General features: G+C 42.6%; 2 long non-coding RNA genes across 2 annotated transcripts in view; both read right to left on the bottom strand.

Annotated features, from left to right (window-relative positions):
- LOC144246626 (uncharacterized) overlaps positions 1-11,944 on the bottom strand; it is a 129,437-nt gene extending 117,493 nt beyond the window's left edge. The window contains exon 1 of the long non-coding RNA XR_013340289.1: positions 11,845-11,944. This is a non-coding gene — a long non-coding RNA (uncharacterized LOC144246626). The remainder of the gene's footprint in view (positions 1-11,844) is intronic.
- A 1,753-nt stretch (positions 11,945-13,697) lies between these two features.
- Positions 13,698-24,687, bottom strand: part of LOC144246625 (uncharacterized) — a 31,994-nt gene continuing 21,004 nt past the window's right edge. The window contains exons 2-3 of the long non-coding RNA XR_013340286.1: positions 16,644-16,959; positions 13,698-15,573 (exon numbers count right to left, since the gene is read on the bottom strand). This is a non-coding gene — a long non-coding RNA (uncharacterized LOC144246625). The remainder of the gene's footprint in view (positions 15,574-16,643; positions 16,960-24,687) is intronic.

Genomic DNA, 24,687 nt, shown 5'->3' with positions numbered 1-24,687 from the left:
GCTGAGCAAAACGTGTGGCAAACAAAGGCAAAAACTGCACTGAAACGTATTTGCTATTAGAAGCTCAGTAGTGCCATGCAAAAACCAGAAACGAGCTATGAACAGTATGAAGTACACTGTCCACTTGTTTCTTCTTGGATGAATGAGGCCATTAAAATACACAACACATGAAGAGAGAAAGAGAGGGAAGTGCTTTGTTGCTGTTCTTCAAGTGGCAGACCAGCACTGGGGAGGAAGGGAGGTTAGAAATAACAAATCTTCAAAAAGGAAACATCAGTCTCATCTCCCTTGAGCTATCAGAAGTGCATTTACCACACTATGTGGCTCTCCTGCCAGCATCCTCCTGAACACCCTGTTGCACTCAGAAGTACCTAAGGAGCCTTTCACTTCCCTCCCTTCAGCATAATGGAAAGGAATTACTTTCTGGTAGAGGAAGAGGATTGGAAGAGCTAAACTTGCAGATCAAAACAAGAGACAAGGTATAATCTCTCTCAAAATTATACCCTGCATACTGTTAAATAACCTGACAAATAAAATGACTACACATAATCTCTTCTACTCTGCTCATAGGTTAGGAACTGTAAGCTCTCCTGGACAATACTCGTCAATCAAACTGAATGGACCAGCACCATCCATGTTACTGTAATATCCTGAAAGTGTGATGTTCCGTGAGCACAACAGAGCAGATTTTCTAATGATAGGATTGGATTTCTTGAAAGACAGGATGGAAACATTACAGAGTGGCCTTCTGCGCTGTCACTAAAATGGCACCAGTCAAAAGGGAGAGAGAGTAGTAAGGACTTCATGAGCTAAAAGCAGAGTCATTTCATTCCTGCAGACTACAGTTCTAAAAGGATTTGCTTCAAATTTTCTGTTTCTTTGGTTCAGTTTGGTTGTGGTTTTTTTTTACTACCAAGCATTTATTCTAGAGAAAGAAGGTTGCTAAACAATATAGGGCAAATCCCAGTGAGAAAAAATAGCAAATACAGGTGGATAATTCTGCACATACAGAATTGCATTTGCTGTGCTGTGAGATGACTCCACCTGTGCCCAATGCCTCCCCAGCCATTTATAAACCACCTTGTTATAAACGAGAGTTTATTTTAGCCAGATTAAAAAATAAAAATAATTTTATTAGCGGTCAAATTCTATCTAGCCAGCCACACAGAAAGGACAGAGCCGAGCCCGGGGTCGACCCTGGGTGTGCAACAAGGAGTCAGCCTCAGCAGAGGTTTTCCCCTATGCCCACACACCTCCATCCTGGCACAGGCGGTTTTTATAGGGAAAATTCTGCCTGAGGCCAAGGTTTTAGCAATCAGTCCTTTCTTCTATTCGGAGTCCATATGTTAATAAGAATTTCTTTTTGGTGATGAGGAGAAAAATTCAATGTTAGGCGTTTACGGGAAGGCTTCTTTCATATGGATCTGTCTGAGTATTTCCATGATATCCATCTTGGACGATCAGCACAGACGATCAGCAGACAATGGCCCATCTCCCGGCCGGGCCACATCTGTTTACTTGTAAATCAGTTTCCAGTATGCACTCAAGTCTCACCTACAAAAGGGGGGGAAGGGGGGGGAGGAACTAATACAACGGGCATGATTTAACAAGCATCCAATATTACATATTTCATACAAGGAATGGCGCGAATTATATTTACTATACATAACAACCTCAATGTAAACAGTGGAAAGACAGGAACTGTTGCCACATAACGCAATGTGCTCAAATACACACAAAAATAAGTTTTACAAGTTCTGTGTATCAATTCTTTACCTCACTGTAAGTTGACACATGCAAGGACCTGTTAGATGCTTGTTTATTTTGCCATGCTCAAGCTGGAATGTAATACTCTCTGGGAAAATCTTTTCTAGACAAGGTTTCCAGCTAGGTCCCAAAATCCCAAATGAACAGACTGTAGGATAGTCTATGGATTCCATCCTCACCTATTTTAAGGAAGCAAGATTCAACCTTAATTATCTTCATCAGGAAAGGAAAACAGATTGCTGTTTATTTTATCATAGCTGCTATGTTTTTTAAAAACTAACTTGTGCACAAAGTAAAAATTTCCACCTTCCGTGTAGAAGACATCTGTATGAAGAATTGCAATGTGCTTTGGACTTGCTATTTTTGAATTGAGTGTATTTTTGTGCTATTTAGACTCCTCAAATTTATTCTTCTGGGGTCAGTTTTTCACACTGAGGAGGAGTATAGATTAAATCCTGAGAGACTGTATGATTTCTGTGTAGGGAAGGTAAACCTGGTATTTCCTTTCTGTATGAAAGAAATACTTAAACACAGACCATTGGTTCTGCCAAAACAAGGGGCCTGGCTTGAGTAAATCTGATGGAAAAAAAAAAAAATCCAAAAACCCCAAAAACTTCAGGTGTTCACAGGACATAGAAAGTTGAACCATTTACTTCTGGAGATAAGCCCACACTGCCAAAATTTGTATTCTTTAATTCACTAAAAGTGAATTTCCCATGGCTATCCTTAGTACCACCACCTCTGGAGAAACCTTCCCCTTTACCCTTAATTTCAGGTATGGGTAAGAGGGACCAATTAAGAGAAAAGGAGAGCTGCCTATCATGCCTTGTGTCACATAAAACCTGTAAGCTCTGTTCTGTTTCATCCAGACTGGGAATGTCAACTTCAATCTTCTACACCTTGCATTAGAGAGTTACGCCAGAAACCCATGGATGCCACCACCAGTCCCTCGGGATTCTGAAAATCCCAGCCCGTGTCTCAGGCTTGAAAACAGCAGTATTGCACAGTGCTGTCACTAGCTATACCACAGTCACAGTAATGCCTTCCATTTTACCAGAAGTTTCTTTCTGAAGGTGACAACCCTTCCCAAAGAACTACCAGAAACATTCCCAGCAATGTCCCACCCATGCAGGATTACACTGTTATGTTCTTAATTCTTTAGACTCTAAGAGTGCCTGGCTGCTATTCAGACTTACAGCAGACTAACACTATTAATACCGAGACAATCCTTTAACAAAGTGAGATTAAGTATTTGGAGAAGACTCCTGCAGAAACATTGAATAGGCCATGTTCCAAACTCTGTGTGCTAATCTCATAAGCAGTTTTACATGAGCACAGAAATTAAACTAGAGTTTATTTTACTTCTATCAAAAGAGAAAAAAGATGAGTTTTGAAACTTACAGTTCACACAAAATGTTCTGATCTAATTTATATCCTCTCATAAGTGAAAAAAAAAGCCAGTTTAAAAGTTTAGAAGACAGACAGCACTACTGTTTTCTGCTTAGGAGGAAATTAGGGTCAGCAGAGGTAATGAAATGAGAACTTGATTCTGAAAATGCAAAACTGACCAGAAACGTTTCAGGACATTGCAGTTAAATCATGCATTTCCTGGAAAACTTTTGTCCCTGTGCTGACTTACACCCAGACAGTTCCAAAGGTGAGAACTGGTACAAGATGTTATAAACGAGCACAATAGGCTGCCAAATCCAATTAAAAGGATTTATTAATAGCAGAAAGCGAAAGCAAACCAGCGCGCGCTGGGCGGCAGTCATTTCAACTACCGCGCCTAGTTCCCCGTTTCCCCCCCACTTATTGGGTTGTCTCTCCCGGATGTGTGACGTTCTGGTGACGTTCTGGTGTCTCTTCTGCGCAGGCGCACCCTGTTGTTAGGTGGTCGTTTTCTGCCTCTTGGTGGCGCCAGTGGTCTTCTTTAAGGTTGTCTCTGCGACCTGGAAACTTTCTCAAAACAAGAAATGTTATCTCCAGGCACGTTTACATGTTTTGCTAAGCTCTGTAACGGAACTGTCCTTGAAAGATATCTATTCGCTTAGGTGTTTGGGTGCCTAGCAGCAACTTTCTCAAAACAGTTTCAACTCCCTAAAAAGTTTGTAACGTAATTGTCCTTGAGAGATAGTTACTGGAATGCCTGGCAAAATGAGAACATGTTCAGACAAGTTAAAACTCTATTCTGTGAATGTGAGAGATTCTATATTATGAACAAAAAGGCCTTATTTTTCTAACAATATCCCCCCTTTTTATTTTTAACCCTCTTTTTGTTCATTAAAGCGCTCTAATTCCCTCTTGCTCAATTCTAAATACTCTTCAGTCTCTACTCCGCTAAGTGGCTCATACTTTGGCCTTACTATCATTAAATGTGCAGCTTCTAACCTATTTTTCACTAGTGTAATAAGCTTGCTAAGAATACATGGCCCAAAGGTAAGTATTAGAATTAGTAAAATTACTGGTCCTGCAAGGGTGGATAATAGAGTGGTTAGCCAGGGAGAATAGGTGAGCCAGGATTCATACCAACTCTGCTGGGATTCTCTTTCTCTTTTTCGTTGTTCTATTTGTTTGCGTAACTCAGCCATCGTGTCTTTTACAATACCTGTGTGATCTACATAAGCACAACATTCTTCTTGCAAAGCAACACATAGTCCCCCTTGCTGTAAGAATAACAAATCTAATCCCCTTCGGTTTTGGAGGACTACCTCAGAAAGGGATTTTATTGATTTAACTAGTTCACTTATGGCTTTATCTATTCTACTCAGATCTTCATCTACAGATGTGCGCAGAGCTTTCATACCTTGGGTTTGACTTATTAGGGAGGCGACCCCTGTTCCTACTCCTGCTCCTCCTATGCTGAGCAAGATTGCTACTGTTAGTGCTGTAAGTGGTTCTCTTTTAACCAGGTAGTGTTCAGGGGTCCTCTGATGTTCTAATACGTATTCTTTTGGGTGGTATACGATTCTGGGGATTATTAGAACTTGAATGCAGAAGTCTGAATTATTAAAGGCTTTTACCGATAGGCAGGGTGTAACTCCAAGTTGTTGACATACCCATTTAGTATTGACTGCTGGCATAAGCCAATCAAAAGGCTTGTCTATTCTGCTAATGTTCATTGTCGTGTTGCAGAGGTGTCGCATATCTGCTGGAACTTCTCCTACACATCTTCCTTGCCCACTAACCTGGGACAAGGTAATGCCTGAAACATTATCTCCTTCTTTTTTCCAGAGACACTCTTTTGGATTTGTACCATTTATTTCCCTTGCCTCAGATGTAATCCCAATAGCTTCATAAAAGGGTGGATTTATCATATAGCAAAGCCAACATCCTTTAGTTAGGTTAGGATGGGTATGATTCAAAACTCCAAAAGTAGCTTGCATAATTTTCCATAAGGTTATATACTTCTGCACTAATAGCTGAGGTTCTTGATTACTTTTGTTTATAACATTATCTCTGGTTTTATTACTCTTTTTTTTAAGTCATTGCTTATTACTGGATTTGGGCCTATAGGGCTAGGGTCATGTGGCGCTATCTCCTTTTTTATTTGAATTAGATTCCCTGGATCATGTCCTTCTATCCAATGCCTAACCCCCCATGTTTTGCCTATTAACCATCCAGAATCGCTTGGTTGAGTGACATTTAGGTAAAGAAAGGTGCAGTTCCCAAGTAAGTTTTTCCCAGTCCAAGGCCACTCTCGTGGTCGTTTACACCCTGCTGGTCCATGTCCTACTTTTAAATATCTGTCTAATCCCCCACCCGGAGCCCACGCTGATGCTATTGTTTCACAGCCCCAATAGGCACAGTAATAATGTTCGGGGTAATTACAGTATTGCTTCCCTGGGTTTGAAGCAGGGCACATATAGAAGCTTGTTAAATTTAACAGTCGCCCGCATTTTAAATTTCGAGTTAGATCACAGATCCCAACTTTGAAGCTTGGTGCTCCAGGTCCCGTTATTGTCTGTAAAATATGACGGGTATCGTGATCCTCCCATCTGCTTAAGGTCCATTTAAAGGGTTCATGTATATTAACTGTGGCACTCTGAAGGGGAAGCCATACAAACATAAAAACCCATAGGATTGAGTGATACGCACTGCAGGGGAGGATGTTACTTATCATGCTCAGTTTTACATTCCCATTTTTCCTCATTCCGTTGTCACCATTCTCATACTCATGATGATTTACGTTCTTTTTCAAGGTTTGGGAGGGCCCCTCATCCCCACTATCTACCTCTCTGTCTCGCCTGTCAACTTGGTTGCTACAAGTTAGAGGGCAAGCCATCTTCTCGACAGCAGAGATATTCTTCAGGGGTGGGATCGTTCCCTCTCTCCCACTTTGATCTCCGGGAGTTCCAATTTTTCGTATTCAACTGTGGAGTGTCGCACCTGAGCCTTTTGACTAATTTGCGACACTTGACCTGGACTATATCCGTGAGGAACGGACCCAGGGGTTCATTGGAATGGTAACAGTGGAATTCAGGGTTTATTCCTTTTATGAAAACCTCCCACCACTCAGGGGATCCTTTAGTCAATTCCCGAGTGGCAACCTTGTAATTTAGTACTTCAGATGTCAATTTGCGCTGCTCCAGCCAGCAGCGTTGACATACACTTCTTGGAGCTCTCCCCTTTCTGCAGTGAGCCCACCACAATCCTTTACAGATTTTGCAGGAAAAACAGGCAAAAGGGTAACAATGACAATCTAACCAGCTACACCTTACTCTAATACTTTGATGTTCAGCATGGCCCTCCCCTTCCCAAGGTCTCTGTTCTTTTTCAAGTCGGATGAACCGATAAAAGGGCTGTTGGGCTGAATCCTCTAGACGTTTACAGTATCCTGGGGGCTTTGTTTCTCCAACTAGTTGTACTTGCAGTCCCCAGTTATCTCCAACCCAAATGTCCCTAGAGCTGATAGAGTTCATGAAAATTATTTGTAAGTCCTTTTTACTGTTAGCTTTAAATCCCCCGGCTTCCCGTCAATTTTCCAGCTCGTTTCTCTGGAAGCTGTATGAAATCGAGTTGGATCCACCGGCCCCTTTACTCTGCTAGCATGAGTCCATCCCTTCTCTGCTGTGCGGACTGCGGAGTCAGTGGTGATTAAAACCAGGTATGGTCCGTCCCACTTTGGGGTGATTGAATCTTCCTTCCAGCTCCGGATGAGGACCCAGTCGCCGGGTTGTACCTGGTGTAACACAAGATCTAGGGGGGGTCTTTGGGCCCACATCCCTTTTTCCCATAACTGTTTTTTATATTTCATTAAAATGGTTAAGTATTTATTAATACTTTGATCAGTAATGTTAGGATTGGTTTGAACTTTTTCTAGGGAATAGGGCATCCCATACAGCATTTCAAATGGGGACAGTCCTATATCAGCTCGTGGCTGAGTTCAAACATTTAATAATGCCAACAGCAAACATTTTATCCAGGATAATTTAGTTTCTAGTACTAATTTGGTGAGTTGTTTCTTAATTTCCCCATTCATTCTTTCTACCCTTCCCGAACTCTGTGGATGCCAGGGAGTATGTTGTTCCCATTTTATGCCCAGAGCTTCTGCTAGCATCTGTGTTATTTTTGAAGTGAAATGGGGGCCTTTATCAGAGTCTATTGTCTCTGGGACCCCATATCTAGGTATTATTTCTTCCAGCAAGGCTTTTGTTACTGTCCGAGCTGTCTCTCTGGCAGTGGGGATTACTTCCACATAATGTGTTAAATGATCCACTATAACCAAAAGATATTTTAATCTCCCTATCTTGGGGAGCTCAGTAAAGTCTACTTGCAGATTTGAAAAGGGCCTCTTTGCCACTGGCCTCCCACCCAGGGGTAGTTTTCTTAGGTTTCTCCTGTTTACCCGTAGACAGGTTGGACAACTTCTAGTAATCCCTTTCGCTAAGTCATGTAGGCCCACCGTCATATAATGGGTGGCAAAGTGATCCACCAGTCCTTGAGCGCCCCAGTGTGTTCTCTGGTGTAATTTACTGAGCATCCGCTGGGCTATAGCTCTAGGTAAAACCTCCCTCCCATCCTTTAACAGCCATTTCCCTGATTCCTCTTTTATTCCTAATTTTGTAAGCTTCTCCTGTTCTTCTATTGTAAATATAAGCTTATCCTGGGTAGTCGACTCAGGGTCCTTTGGGGTATCCACAAGATCCTTCCTAATTCCCTCACTTAAAGTTAGTGTTTTAATAATTGCAGCTTTCTTTGCCTCATAATCTGCTGCATTGTTACCCCTACTCCGGTAATCCATTCCCCGCTGATGCCCTTTTAAATGGACCACTGCTATCCTGGTAGGGCCTCTCAAAGCCCTCAGGAGGGCTATTATTAGTTTCTGATGGATTAAGTCCCTTCCCTGTGAATTCACGAGGCCCCTCTCTTCCCATAACTTCCCAAAAGTGTGCACCACCCCGTATCCATATTTAGAGTCTGTATAGATGGTCCCCTCTTTTCCTTCTAATAGTTCCAAGGCTCTTAGGATAGCGTATATCTCGCAGGCTTGGGCTGACCATGTTTTGTCTAGGGGTCCAGATTCAATTACTCTTAAGTCAGGCCCCCCCACTATGGCATATCCTGATCTCCTTTGACCCTCAACTACTCTGGATGATCCATCAACAAACAATTTTTCCCCAGTCTCTAATTCCTCTTCCTCCAGGTCAGGTCTAATTTTGGTTTGTTCTTCTATAGTAATTACACAGTCATGTATCAGTGATTCAGTTTCGGGCTCTCCGAAGAGGAAGGAGGCTGGATTTTGCAATGAGGTGGTTTCTAAAGTGAAATTAGGGGTTTCTAATAGAATCCCCTCATATTTTAGGAGCCTGGCATCAGAGATCCATTTGTCTGCTTTTTGCTGCATCACACTCCGTATGTTATGTGGAGTTAACACCTTCAGAGTGGCATTGAAGGTGATCTTCCTTGCTTCTTCTACTAACTCCGCACAGCCTGCAATTATTTGTAAACAGCCCAGCCATCCCCTGCTTACAGGGTCTAAAATTTTAGACAGATATGCAATAGGTTTCTTTTTCCCCGCCCAGTCCTGGGTAAGTACTCCATAAGTTACCCCATCTGTGATATTAACAAATAAAAAGAAGGGCCTCTTTAAATCTGGGAGGCTTAGGACTGGAGCATGGACCAGAGTTTCTTTTAATTCTTGGAACTTAGATTTTTCCTCCTCTGTCCACTTAAGGTGCCCATCTTGGGTAAGTTTTTGATACAGAAATCTTGCCTTCCCGCTATAGTTCTCAATCCACTGCCTACAATACCCTGTAAGTCCTAATACCGGACGAATTTGTCGTTTATTTTGCGGTAGAGGCAGGGATAGGATTGCTTGTACTCTATCTGGATCAATTCTCTTTTCTCCCTTTTTCAAATAATGTCCCAGGTACCTAACTTCCTCTTCTACAAATTGTAGTTTTGCTTTAGAGACTTTTAATCCTTTCAGTCCCAGGAAATTCAATAGTTTGATACTTTCTTTCCGAACTTTGTCTTCTTCTTTACCTGCTATTAACAAATCATCCACATACTGAACTAGCTTTACCTCTGGGTCTGTTTTATAATCTTGCAAAATTTGTTCCAGGGCTTGCCCGAATAAATTGGGTGATTCCGTAAAGCCCTGAGGAAGTACCGCCCACCTGAGTTGCTGTCGCCTCCCCGTGTCAGGGTCCTCCCATTCAAAGGCAAAATAATCTCGGCTGGATTCGTCCAGAGGGCAGGCCCAAAAGGCATCTTTCAGGTCTATGACACTATACCACTCGTTCTCAGGTCCCAGTTTGCTTAAAAGAGTATAGGGATTTGCCACTGCTGGGAATCGGGCCACGGTTCGCTTATTAATTTCCCTAAGGTCGTGCACCAGCCGATAGGATCCGTCTGCCTTTTTTACCGGGAGTATAGGGGTGTTAAAAGGCGACATACAAGGTTCTAGCAGTCCTTGGTTTAACAGCCTTTCAACCTCAGGTTTTAACCCTCTCCTCCCTTCTAGTGAAATTGGATACTGTTTTATTCTTACCGGGATCTCGGGATTTCTGATTTTTACTGTAAATGGGGTTATATTTAATTTGCCCACGGTCCCTGGATTATACCACACTTCGGGGTTTATTTTCTCTTCATCTTCTAAACGGAGGGAACAGAGTCTGATCTTTAACTCCTTTTCTACCACCTCAATTTGAACTCCTAATTCAACAATCAAGTCTCTCCCTAACAAATTGTAATCTGCTTCAGGAACTAATAGGAAGTCACCCATCCCCACTTTAGTTCCCGATTCTACCACCACCCCTTTAATAATTTGTACTTCAAAAGGTTCCCCCTTAGCCCCTATTACCGTGGCTGTCTGTTTTGATAAATTACAGCCCTGAGGCAGAAATTGAATAGTAGATCTTTCTGCCCCTGTATCGACCAAGAAATCTATTTCCTGGCCCTGGGGACCCACCTTCAATTTTATCAAGGGCTCTTTTTGATGTTTCCTGGTCCCCATAAAATAGAGCCCCTGACTCCCCTATTCGATTTTGAACTCCTCCTCGTCCCTTAGCCTCCTCCTGCACTCCCTCTTGAAATGTCCCTTCTTACCGCAATAATAACACACCCTTTCTCCTACCTTTCCCTCTTCTGTCCTTCCTCCACCCGCCTGCTTTCCCTCACTGCAGCAACCATCATTTTCACCTGTCTCTTCTGACTTTCATCCTCTCTGCGGACATAAACCTTCTGCGCCTCTCGCAATAATTCTGCTAAATCCCTGTCCTGCCAATCATCCATTTTCTGTATCTTTCTCCTAATATCATCCCAGGATTTAGAGACAAACTGGACTTTAAGAATTTCCTGTCCCATTGGGTTATTCGGGTCTAACCCCGAGTACAGCTGAAAACTTTTCCTTAACCTCTCTAACCATTCAGTGGGGGTTTCATCCTTCTTTTGTCTGTCATTAAATGCTTTATTTATATTCTGGCCCCTAGGAACGGACTCTCTTATGCCATCAATTAATATGGTCCGAAAGTCCCGCATGTTAGCTCTATGGGCCGCATCCTGGTTATTCCAATTAGGATTCTGGAGAGGCCATTTAGTATCGGCCGTTTGCTGGGCATGTGCGGGTTGGGCATCCCAGGCCCGCATTCCAGCAGTTCTTATCATGTTCTTTTCCTCGGCCGTGAATAAAATGTTAAGTATAGATTGTAATTCCTCCCAAGTGTATATATTAGGACCTAAAAATTGATCCACCCGCTCTGCCATGCCCAGGGGGTCTTCTAGCAAATTTCCCATCTCCTTCTTAAAGTCTCTAACATCCCCCGAACTTAAGGGCACCGAAATAAATCCAATCCCCGGCTGTGGTCCCCCCATCGGCATTTCCCTTAAAGGAAATAGTTTGCCTTGCGTCTTACTTTGGGTAAGAGGACCACGCGAGCCTGAGCGTTGATCAGAGTCTGAGTCTGATTCTTCCTCATCCGATTGTGGAGGAGGAGGGGGTGCATTTGGCGCAGGGGGAATGTAGGGCGGGGGTGCAATAATTACTTCTTCCGCTCGCCCCTTCTTTTTCTTTCCTCCTGAAACCTCCGAGAGTTTAAACACGAGCACCTCCGGCTTTTCTGTCCAGACTCGGGCATAGGCACTCTCCTCAGGGTTAGGAGGTTGTTTAGCGTGTATCCAACCATTTAACAGTTGTTTTACCCAGTCCTCTGAGGACCCAAAGATGGGCCAAAACACACCTTTAGAAATCTCTTGTCCTCCCCATACTTCTATGCAATAGTGTATCATCTTTGCCTTATCCTTCCCAGGTGCCCCTGGAAAGTGTTCCCAATTTGTCAGCATAAACCCTAAGGGACTATCCTTAGGAATTGGGGAAAGTTTTACCCCCACCGGGGAGGGGGATTTATCCTTGCTCTTCCCCTGCCCCATGTCCTCCGGAGTACCTTCAATCACTCACGACAGCACAATCGCTTCCCCTGGTTCGAGGCCCAGGCCCTCGCGGGCTCTGGAAAACGCACTACTAAGGGTCCACACTCGCTTGGAGAATCCGGCTGCCGGTCCTCCTCTCATACACACACACACTCGCCGTACTCCGGGATCCCGAACCCCGCCCGGACGGATCCCCTTTATACTTACGCGTCCTGCGTCTTCGTCCGGACTTTTGTGCACAAAAATTACGGGGTACCCTGGGCCCGCTTCCCTCTCTTTGCTCTCGCTCTCTAGGCTTTTAGGTTCGTCGGCCGGGATGAGGGTAAAAACCCCGGTCTGAGTCCGCTCAAGGGAGCGGAATCGTGGCGCCCCTCTCAGAGAGAGGTTCCCCAGATCCCGATCCGAGTCACGGCACCAAATTGTTATAAACGAGCACAATAGGCTGCCAAATCCAATTAAAAGGATTTATTAATAGCAGAAAGCGAAAGCAAACCAGCGCGCGCTGGGCGGCAGTCATTTCAACTACCGCGCCTAGTTCCCCGTTTCCCCCCCACTTATTGGGTTGTCTCTCCCGGATGTGTGACGTTCTGATGACGTTCTGGTGTCTCTTCTGCGCAGGCGCACCCTGTTGTTAGGTGGTCGTTTTCTGCCTCTTGGTGGCGCCAGTGATCTTCCTTAAGGTTGTCTCTGCGACCTGGAAACTTTCTCAAAACAAGAAATGTTATCTCCAGGCACGTTTACATGTTTTGCTAAGCTCTGTAACGGAACTGTCCTTGAAAGATATCTATTCGCTTAGGTGTTTGGGTGCCTAGCAGCAACTTTCTCAAAACAGTTTCAACTCCCTAAAAAGTTTGTAACGTAATTGTCCTTGAGAGATAGTTACTGGAATGCCTGGCAAAATGAGAACATGTTCAGACAAGTTAAAACTCTATTCTGTGAATGTGAGAGATTCTATATTATGAACAAAAAGGCCTTATTTTTCTAACACAAGATAACCGGGTTTTATTTATTTTTTTCTTATGAAGTTGCAACATGACTCTCTAATGATAATGTTTTTTTCTTTTTAAACAAGAGCCAAATTAATACTGCAGTCTGTTCTACAATGAATAATGGCCCTTTACAGTTTCATTCACCAAATTATCCCACTTTTTCTGAATAAATAGTTCTAAAGGTTCTGAAACACATGGAAAGTAAAGCCATAATAGAAAGTTTTCAGCACAGATCAATATAATTGAAGGCAATATGAAAATGGACAGTGAGCTCTGAACATCACTTTGGTACCCATGGTGGAGTGTATTCCACATAATTCTTCTTGTTATCTCATCTTTTTGCCAGCTTCTTTGCAGGAGATGACCTGTGTATATGTGTGTAAATAAACACAGGTGGGAAGTCACACAACAATGAAGAACACCTGGTGATTGGACATATCAAACCACACAGTTTGAGTTCATAAACCAGCAAAAACACTGCAACCACAAAACCTCATCAGTATGTATTTAAATGGAGGATATGAAAATGTTCTATTTTGCATCTGTTGTGTAGCAAATGTAACTTAGCTGGAGCAGTACATGTACAGGGTTTCCTACTAGGTTAAAACTTCAAAAAGTAAGTAATTTATACACATTTGGCAAGTTCAGAATTTGGAAGAAAATCTGGAAGGCACACACACTGACAACTGGAGCCCAACATTTCTATTTCTAGGATCCCCCAGTTCTCCTAAAATTTAGAAACAGACAAAATAAAACTGAAGAAAAAAATAATAACAAAACAATAACAATAATAATAAATATACACAAGCCACAGATAATTTGCTGGTGCCAACAGACACATTAATCTTCCTTCATGAAAATAGGCTGGAAAATATTACATTAACATGTATTTCTGATACTTCAAAATACTCAAGACTTCTCCCATTCACAGTTCAGAAGAAACCAAATAATTTAAAAATAAATATTATGCTCTTTCCCTCCTTATACCACACCTTCATATAAGAGATTATGGCATGAAACAGTTGATATCACAGCCCTAGTGCAGATTTATTTTCTTTTTTTTTTTTTTAATGGAGTAAACATAAAAGAATGCTCTGAAAAATCAGTCAGTAATGATATGAACTTTTCCATTTCCCATACGCAGAACAGATGTTGAGCTAAAATTTCATTTGTCAAATGTCAGCTCAGAACACATATTTAAAGTTAAGAGCATCAGTAAGACAAACTACACAGTGAAAACAATGGAAAAAAAAAGTCAATTACATCAGTGCCTGCCAACCATTTTTCTGGGCCTCCAGACAGAAATTGTCTGAATTGAAGATTCCAGAATATTATGTTCAATTTTAGGAATGCCAATTGCTTATTAGGGTGAGTAAAATCTCTTCTGGATAGCTACTTTTTCATTTTGAGCTGAATGACGTATATAGGAAGTACTACTCAAAAGCCTGCAAATAGTGTGCTGTTGTCTTGCTGATTTTCCTCTGCCACTGAGTATTTTTTGGACCTCCGGTTAGGCAGGTAGGTTTGGTGTCTGAAAATGATGCCTACTATTGCCCTCTACAATTTGTGACAGTCATAAAACACTCCAACCAACCAGCCAACAAAAGCAGCAATATGTCTGTAAGGACACTTGCGACTTCTCAGTTGACAAAATGTAGCTGCTGTCAAACCTGTGTACTTTTTTCTTGCTGTCTAAGATATAACTGGTAACCCTCTGAGGCATACAGCACAACTCAATACAGCCACTGAAAGTCTACATTGCATTTGGCTTGTTTTCCTTTTCCTGGTTGTATCTCTCACATTCTACCCAAAGTAATTTCTATCCTTCCATATTATTTTTTGAAGTATCTGGAAAGTCTTTAATTTTATCACTTCCACACTTGTAATATATTGGCATTTTTGTAATCTATTCATATAAATCGACATGTTAAAAGCATTCTGATTGCTTTTGTTACTTTTCTCCAAACTCTTCTCAAATGTTTAATGTCTTTCCAACAGCTGAATGATCAGTAACTGCTGTAAGCCACAGATGGTTTTACAAGTCAGTCTGCCTCGGTGGAGTATGGTTTCTGGGGATTAAGGCATAACATAATCAAGTGTGTTTCTAACATTTCTTTATCAGAAATATTCAAACCAAAATGCAAGGGTGGAAATACTAATATATACCACACACAGCCTATGGATCAAATAAATGAAATCAAGAGTAATGCAAATCTATTTACAAAAGTTTTGTACAAATTTCCAATCCTTTGGACAGTAATCAGTAGTAATATTTAATGAACCCCTCTAAAGAGTTTACAAAGTTCATTTTATACTTAGATGTCTCCTCGATCCTATTTTACCTACAGAAATCAATACTCATGAATGTACAAATGGCACTACAAAGAAAGAACAAAAAAGAAGCAAATGCAAAATAATAACATATATCCTATACATTAACAGTAGCAAAGTGATAGCAAAGGAATTGAACAGGAATAACATTTTCTTAAAAAGATATTATGTCTAAGACCTGTAGAGATACTGTAAATGTCTTTCCTGTTTATAAGGAATAGCATTTTCAACACCATCATGCTTCTTCTACAAACATTTCATATAGATTACAGTCATTTCTCAGCTGATCTAGTGCACTCCTAATGTAATTTTCTATAACTTTCAATGTAACACAATTACAGAGCAAAGCTCTTTTTTCCACATGGGCTCTTATATTCTGGAATAGAAATGTAATACCACCGTTTCAGAAAAATACTTTTCCCCTCTCGTTACTAATATTTGCTTTGGCACAGGGGGAAGAAGGGGACCAATGAAATAGAATTTTTTTTCAAATTTCTGCAGTTAAAGCTAACGGGAACAAAAAAAAAGCTTGAAGATCAAAGTGTTCTCAACAAGTGAAACCCTGAAAGCAGTGATGTTTCTGATGTCCTGTTAAATGTTATCTGCTGTTCTATTCCTGGGTGAAGAGAGAGAAAGAACTGCTATAATGCTAAACAAGTCACGAATCAGTTTATGAATTAAATTTTTTTGTTAACTTTAGGAATGAAGTTTCTTCAAATTGTTACTTAAAGACCTCCAGCATTTTTGTTGCAGGCAAAGTTTTGGACTCTCCTATCATGAAATTACACATTACAACTAACAAATAAATAAATCACACCATCTGCCAAAGAAAAACATTGGTATCACCTAACACTTTCAACAAGTTTAAACTCAAGTTACCAAAGAGAATTGATTCCTTTTCCCTCAGAAAACTGAACAGAATCACAAAGCTTGTTGAGCATTCCAGCTAGCATTTCTGTTGCTGTTATCATAGAAGTCAAATAATTTCCCAGAAAATTCTCTCTCTAATCTATGTGCCTGCTTAGTCTGTAAAGTTTCCTCCTTGCACCTTCCCTAAGTAGATCAGGATGATCACTAGCAATCTTGAAAATTGTGCTAAATATTTGAAAAGCATGCACAGAAATAACCATTTCTGCAAAGCTGTAATCACATAGTCTGTTACCACATACGGGCACTGCAAGCCTATACAACACATAGGATGAAACACAACCCTGGTTACATGTTGCTTTCACATTGCTCAGTCTCACTGCACAACACCGAAATATCCTTTTTCTGCAGCATTTATAAACATTGCATATAGACAAACCAAGAACTGCAACAACTTCTGCCCAAAAAGCAACATGAAAATTCAATGCACAATGGCTAGAGAGTCAACAGTCACTCCGCTCTTCCCATTTCCAGAGAAAATTGCCATTCTTAAGCTTTTGAGAGGTGGCACTACCAAAAGCAGGCTAAACATACACACAATCAAGGCCACACCTATGATTTCATTGCACAGAAAAGCTCATGAGAGCTTTCCAAGGTGAGGCATTAGAACAATGCTGTCATGCAAACAAAGTCTTCCATGTACCACCAGAGGTGTTTTTTTTTTTTAATATCCAACAGCAGAAACATGCAAAGAAAAACCTCAATTACAAACCTCAGTGCAAGCAGGAAATAAAAGACAATGAAGAAGGTTTCACCCACCTGGGGTCTTTCTGAATGCTATCAATGGAAGGTGACCTAGCCAAGGTCCCTTCGGGTGGGATGGCTGTCCCAGATTTGCCGTATGGTGATTCAACAGGACAATACTGCAGCTGTTGGTAGGGGTCTGCGTAATTGGAGGTGGGGCCAGCCGCATAGCTGGCCCTCTGGAAGGTCGCGGTTGCGTTCTGTGTGCCGTGTTGACTGCCTGTGCACTGTAAGGGTATGGAGTCGACACCAGGGGAAGATGGGGCTACAACAGCAAAGTAGGGACAAAGTAAAAAATTGAGGACCTGTTCACAGAAATGGTTAACCAGGTCTAGGCAGAGGAAAAAATAAAACACACACATATAAAACGAGGGATCAAAAAGAATGAGACAAAAAAAAAAAAAAAAAAAAAAAAAAAAGAAACAGGCAACATTGTCATTTTCCAAACCATAGAAGGAAATAACCATCAAACAAATTTCTAAATGACACGCCAGTTCCAGACTAGAAGATCTGAATTCCAATTAATGGAGAAATATTTTCACCTGGGGTTCTAACTGCACTAACACACAAAATGAAGTGCAGAAGCAGCATGGGAATATTCAAGCTAAGGTTCACAGCCACCACTAAGTGAGGCTTTTGCAGTTCTTACAGCACTGGAAGTCAGTCATATCCACCAACAGAAGGAGGATCAAAGCAGGCTCAAGAGTCCAAACTGAGACAGGTGGGTCTCCAGCAGAAGAAATACCCAGCCATCCCAGATTTGTAGTTCTGGTATCCATAAAGCAGGTAAAACCAGACACCTGCTACTGAGAATCACTGCATATGCTTTGTCAACCCCTCTCCTGGAAATTCACCTTATGACTTAGGAGAGTGTTATTGCTAACTCAGTCTGAAAAAGAGCTAAGCACAAGGTGACCGTGTAGATGTCTTAATGCATGCCAGCAGTGGCTGCGCTCATACACCACAGCTCAAGATTAATACATTACCAGTTCTGAGCAGCTTAACCAATAGCTTTAAACTGGCTTAATGCTTTTGCGACTCAAAAATCTTATTAATCTCGCTTGTAGCCCATTATCTTTCTGTTACAGCACTGGGTAGTGGAGATCCAGTCCACTGGATTAAACATGCAGTATTTTTGAACCAAAGTCCAGTTAATGGCAAATGGATTATCACTGTAAGGGCAAGAGGACCAATACCCACACGATCTTTGGTCTGGAGACAGATACAAATTAAATGCTGGCTCTACTCAGAAGAAAATATGGACTGTTTGAAATGGCACATGAACTCATGGTGATTGCCATTTCCTCCTGTCTCAAGACACAAGAATACTTTTGCCAAAAGTAGTGGCCCAAATCCAGGGCTATTTTTGGCTGGGTGAAATTCATATGCTAAAGTGCAGACAAAACCACATACTGAAGAGACAGGTTTTTATAACAGATTTTTCAAGCATTTTTCATTGGCATGCACATTTAAAATAAATATTTAATGCATTATACGTCCATGAAAGGGATTTTAAGCATTTTATCTCAAAGTGTCAGCAAATGAAATACAATAAGCTTTAAATACAATTACCATGGTTTTGTATGACCTTGTACTTGTCAAAATTACAACACCTGAAAATTTTTAATTTTTATTGAATTTTTTTAATTTTTATTTTTTTTTCTTATGGTTCTAAAGTATTTAACTTTACAATAGCAAATATCATAACTTCATTCCAAACATAAGAAAGTGGGATCAACCACTTATCTATTATGCCATCCCTGGAAGTGCTCAAGGTCAGGTGGGATGGAGTTTGAGCAATCTGATCTAGTTGAAAGGGTCCCTGCTCACTGCAGGAGGATGAAACTGGATGACCCTAAAGGTCCCTTCCAACCCAAGCCACTCTGATTTTGCAATCAAATTTACTCATATATATAGCAACATTTTACATGTATTGTTTTGGTTTAATTACTACTGTGTATATATATATATATATATTTTAAGAAATAATTAAGACACAGAAACCTTTTCATAAAACTGCATCAGTTCAAATACATTTAACAGTATCAGAATATTTATATATCCCATTGTCCAAGTTTTTTTTTAAAAAAAACGTTTTCCAATTCCCATCTGAGTAGGAGTTGCCTTAGAGCAGTTTTCCTTATCTGCTCTTAATGGCCCCATCAATGCCTGGCCACATGACTCAGAGATAACACTGTCCAGGAGGAGGAGGTGATTAAGGACACACCTTGTGACTCATGACCCATTGTGAGATGCTCTGCCAAAGGGGAGGAGCTAGGCATTCCCACCTGGATAAAACTGGAGATTTCTACACAGAGGGGAGCCTTTCCACAGGTTCTCTGAGAAGACACAGCAACTACATCTGCCATCCCAAGAGGACTGCAGCTACTCCAATTCGGACTGTTACCAGCACGCTGGCCAGGTTGTATTCTGACTTTGTCAGTAGCCTTTCCCTTTGTATTATTGCATGTATTTTTGTCCTTTTCCCCTTTTCCCAATAAATTGTATTTCTGACTTGGAGTCTCTCACTGGTTTTGCTTTCAAACCAGAACATATTTTTGGTGCCCAACGTGCGGCAAGAAATTCCTGAAAGAAGTCAGAATTACAATCTTGTATTGTAGAGGGTACCTCTTCACTATGATGCTTAACATGCTTTTTTGGGTCTTATACCTAGCTCTCTATATTTTCCCGAATGTGGGGAATTATTTGGCAATTGTAATGCTCATGTGTAGACTAGGGTATGGTAAGAGAATTGCTTTATTGGTCTACTATGTCTATTGCATTATGACCTCTGAGGCAATGAACATGATTTGGAATATGTACTCAATTCTGTTTGCTTGTCCTAATCTAGGCTGCTACATCTGGGGCCTCGGCAACCTCACCCAGCCCCTGGGGGGAGGGGTAAAGATTGATTCTTTCAAACCTTTCAGGCTTGACACAGCAGTTTTTGAAAATGTTAACTTCCCTCTGGATGCCAAGGACAGCATAATGTTGTTGTTAGTTCTTCTTTGTCTTCTGTGCACAATCTGCAACATGCTTAGAAACAAAACACTACATAGTGTGGTGCAGCAAAACATACATGGTGTAGTGCAGCGTCTTCTTGAGGAAGAGGAAACAAGAAGGAAAGCAGCAGTGTCCGTGCCTGTACAGAATACCACAACAGCATCCATGTCAACACAGGCTGCCATACAGAAAGAAGAAACCAAAAGAAAAACAACAGTGTCCGTGTCTACGCAGACTGTAATAGAAGAAAAAACAAAAAGCAAAGCAAAAGTATCTATGTCTACACAGACCGGCACAGAGGAAGAAAGAACCGAAAGCGCCATCAACATCTCCACACAAACCATCACCGAACCAGAGCAGCCTGAACCCATAGTAGTTGCCCCCGTTCAGAAGAAGAAATCGAAGAGCAAATCAGTCCGCATAGTGACTGATGAGGACACTGCAAGACCCTCGCACCCAGCAGAAGAGACGGAACCAGAGATCATCACTCACTCTCTATCCCTGGGTGAGCTACGTGACCTGCAGAGAGAATTCACCCGCCAGACAAATGAGTCCATCCTGACCTGGCTTCTCCGCATCTGGGACGCTGCAGCCAATGACACCATTCTAAATGGAAGTGAGGCCAGACAACTGGGATCACTATCCCGGGATGTGGTCATTGACCAGGGGATTGAGAGAACCCAGGAAACTCTCAGCCTCTGGCGGCGACTGCTCGCAAGTGTGAGGAACAGATACTTTTATAAAGAAAACCTCCAGGTGCTCCAAGGAAAATGGAATACCATGGAACAAGGTATCCGATGCCTGAGGGAATTGGCTGTGTTAGAGATAATTTTCGCAGAAGATGAGAGATTTCCTAAGAGTCCAGACTGTGTCCAGTGCACATCACAAATGTGGTTGCGATTTGCACGGCTTAGACCAGAGATGTACTCTCGTTACCTGGCAACACTGCAGTAGAGAGAAGGCGAGGACAGGGTGGGCATCTTAGCCAATAAATTAAGAATTTACGAGGATACGGTCACCGCCCCATTTCATACCCATGTCTCGTCCGTAGAAACAAGGTTGGCTGAGCAAGTCCGGGACTTGATTGAAGAGAGTCATAAGAAACTAAAAAAGGAACTTAAAGAAGAAGGCTACCATATTTCACCAGAACCAAGAAGAATCTCTGTCATTAGGAGCCAGCGCTCCCAAGCCAAAGAGAGAGGATACACTCCACGAGGAAACCTCTGGTTTTTTCTTCAGGAGCATGGAGAAGACATGAGGAAGTGGGATGGAAAACCCACCTCTTCCTTAGCAGCCCGAGTACGTGAACTAAAAAGAACACCTAACACAAAAAGAGTCAATGCTGCTCCAGTCTCTCAAACACAGAGTTCCAGACAATATAAGAATAATGATATAACTGATCCTCTTGAAAAAACCTCAAGAACCTATTTACCAGAAGAGAGCAACGTGTACCATGACCAGGAATAGAGGGGCCCTGCCTCTAGCCAGGTAGAGGACAGGGACAATCGGATCTATTGGACCGTGTGGATTCGATGGCCTGGCACATCTGAACCACAAAAATATACAGCTTCGGTTGACACCGGTGCCCAATGTACCCTGATGCCATCAAGATATGTAGGAGAAGAATCCATTTCTATTTCTGGGGTAACAGGAGGATCCCAGCAGCTTACTGTATTAGAGGCTGAAGTGAGTTTAACTGGGAACGGGTGGCAGAAACACCCCATCGTGACTGGTCCAGAGGCCCCATGCATCCTTGGCATAGACTATCTCAGAAATGGATATATCAAAGACCCAAAAGGACATCGCTGGGCTTTTGGGATAGCTGCTGTAGAGACAGAAGACATCTGGAAACTGAATACCTTGCCTGGTCTCTCAGATGACCCTTCTGCTGTGGGACTGCTGAGAGCTGAAGAACAGCAGGTACCAATTGCCATGACAACAGTGCACCGTCGGCAATATCGTACCAGCAGAGACTCTGTGATCCCCATCCATGAGATAATTCGTAAATTGGAGAGCCAAGGGGTGGTCAGCAAGGCCCATTCAGCTTTCAACAGCCCTATATGGCCAGTACGCAAGTCCAGTGGGGAATGGAGACTGACGGTGGACTACCGCAGCCTGAATGAGGTTACACCACCACTGAGCACCGCCGTGCCAGACATGTTGGAGCTTCAGTACGAGCTGGAGTCCAAGGCAGCAAAGTGGTATGCAACCATTGATATTGCAAATGCCTTCTTCTCCATTCCTTTGGCAACGGAATGCAGACCTCAGTTTGCCTTCACCTGGAAGGGAGTGCAGTACACCTGGAACCGACTGCCCCAGGGGTGGAAACACAGTCCCACCATCTGCCATGGACTGATCCAGGCTGCACTGGAAAAGAACGAGGCTCCCGAACATCTACAGTATATCGATGACATCATTGTGTGGGGGAGCACAGCAGGGGAAGTCTTCGAAAAAGGAGAAAAAATTATCCAGATTTTACTGAAAGCTGGTTTTGCCATTAAACGAAGCAAGGTTAAGGGACCAGCTCAAGAAATTCAGTTTCTAGGAGTCAAGTGGCAAGATGGACGTCGTCAGATCCCGACAGAAATAATAGACAAGATCACCACTGTGTCTCCACCTACCAACAAGAAGGAGACACAAGCTTTCCTAGGTGCCATAGGCTTTTGGAGGATGCACATTCCCGAGTACAGCCAGATTGTGAGCCCTCTCTACCTGGTCACACGGAAAAAGAATGATTTCCACTGGGGCCCTGAGCAGCAACAAGCCTTCACACAGATCAAGCAGGAGATCGCTCATGCTGTAGCCCTTGGCCCAGTTAAGACAGGACCAGAGGTCATGAGCGTACTCTACTCTGCAGCTGAGAACCATGGTTTGTCCTGGAGCCTTTAGCAGAAAGTGCCTGGAAAGACTCGGAGTCGACCACTGGGATTTTGGAGCTGGAGCTACAAAGGCTCTGAAGCAAACTACACTCCCACAGAGAAAGAAATCTTAGCTGCCTATAAAAGAGTTCAAGCTACCTCAGAAGTAATTGGCACTGAAACACAGCTGCTTCTGGCACCCCGACTACCAGTGCTGGGGTAGATGTTTAAAGGAAAAGTTCCTTCTACACATCATGCCACTGATGCCACATAGAGTAAATAGATTGCCCTCATCACTCAACGTGCCCGTATTAGAAATCCGAATCGCCCTGAAATTCTAGAAATTATAACAAACTGGCCTGAGGGGGAGACTTTTAGATTGTCTTCTAAAGAAGAAGAGCAAGTGGCACATGCTGAGGAGGCCCCACCATATAATGAGCTACCAGAAACTGAAAGACAATATGCCCTTTTTACGGATGGTTCCTGCCGAATCATAGGCACTAGCCAGAAATAGAAAGCTGCAGTGTAAAGCCCCACACGACAAATAGCACAAGCTACTAAGAAACAAAGTAGATCAAGTCAGCTTTCAGAGCTTAAAGCTGTCCAGCTGGCTTTAGATATTGCTGAGTGAGAGAAGTAGTCGAGGCTCTATCTCTACACCGACTCATAGATAGTAGCTAATGCTCTCTAGAAATGGCTAAGTCACTGGAAAAAGGCTAACTGGCAGCGCAGAGGGAAACCCATCTGGGCCGCCGAGATCTGGCAGGACATTGCCTCCCGAGTAGAGAAGCTGACCGTGAAGATTCGACACGTGGATGCACACATACCCAAGAGTCGGGCTACTGAGGAGCATCACAACAACAAACAAGTAGACCGAGCTGCCAAAGTGAAAATATCACAAGTAGACCTAGATTGGCAGCATAAAGGAAAACTATTCCTAGCTCATTAGGCCCATAACACTTCTGGTCATCAGGGAAGAGACGCAACATACCGATAGGCACGAGACCGAGGGGTGAATCTTACTATAAACAGCATCTCACAGGTCATGCACGACTGTGAGACCTGCGCTGCAATCAAACAGGCCAAACGGATGAAGCCTCTGTAGTACGGTGGGCGATGGTTAAAATACAGGTATGGGGAAGCTTGGCAAATTGACTACATCACGCTTCCCCAGACCCGACAAGGCAAGCACTATGTACTGACCATGGTGGAAGCAACCACAGGATGGCTGGAAACCTACCCTGTGCCTCATGCCACTGCCCGGAACACCATCTTAGGCCTAGAAAAACAGGTCTTGTGGAGACACGGCACCCCTGAGAGAATTGAGTCACACAATGGAACACATTTCAAGAATAGCCTCATCAACACCTGAGCCAGAGAACATAGGATTGAGTAGATATATCATATCCCATATCATGCTCCAGCTGCCGGGAAAGTTGAACAATGTAATAGACTGCTTAAGACCACCCTAAAGGCACTTAGTGGAAGAACTTTCAGGAATTGAGAACTGAACTTGGCAAAAGCTACCTGAATAGTCAACACCCGAGGGTCCATCAATCGAGCTAGTCCTGCCCAATCTGAACCCTTGCAGACAGTGGATGGAGATAAAGTCCCTGTGGTACATATAAAAGATATTTTAGGAAAGACTGTTTAGATTAATCCCACCCCAGGCAAAGACAAACCCTTCCGTAGAATTGTTTTTGCTCAAGGACCCGGTTATACTTAGTGGGTAGTGCAGAAAGATGGGCAAACCCATTGTGTACCACAGGGAATCTTAGTCTTAAGTGAGAACTATGTGTAAGGTTTCATCACGAAGAAGATGGAAATAGGAAAAAGGGGTGGATAATGTCCAAGTTTTAAAAAAAAAACGTTTTCCAATTCCCATCTGAGTAGAAGTTGCCTTGGGGCAGTTTTCCTTATCTGTTCTTAATGGCCCCATCAATGCCTGAGAGATAACACCGTCCAGGAGGAGGAGGTGATTAAGGACACACCTTGTGACTCATAACCCATTGTGAGATGCTCTGCCCAAGGGGAAGAGCTAGGCATTCCCACCTGGATAAAACTGGAGATTTCTACACAGAGGGGAGCCTTTCCACAGGTTCTCTAAGAAGACACAACAACTACATCTGCCATCCCAAGAAGACTGCAGCTACTCCAATTCGGACTGCTACCAGCATGCTGGCCAGGTTGTATTCTGA

This window comes from Lonchura striata, chromosome 7 (assembly GCF_046129695.1).
Source record: "Lonchura striata isolate bLonStr1 chromosome 7, bLonStr1.mat, whole genome shotgun sequence".
NCBI lineage: Eukaryota > Metazoa > Chordata > Aves > Passeriformes > Estrildidae > Lonchura > Lonchura striata.
The sequence above is the reverse complement of the archived record's forward strand: the minus strand, read 5'-3'. Positions and strand labels throughout refer to the sequence as shown.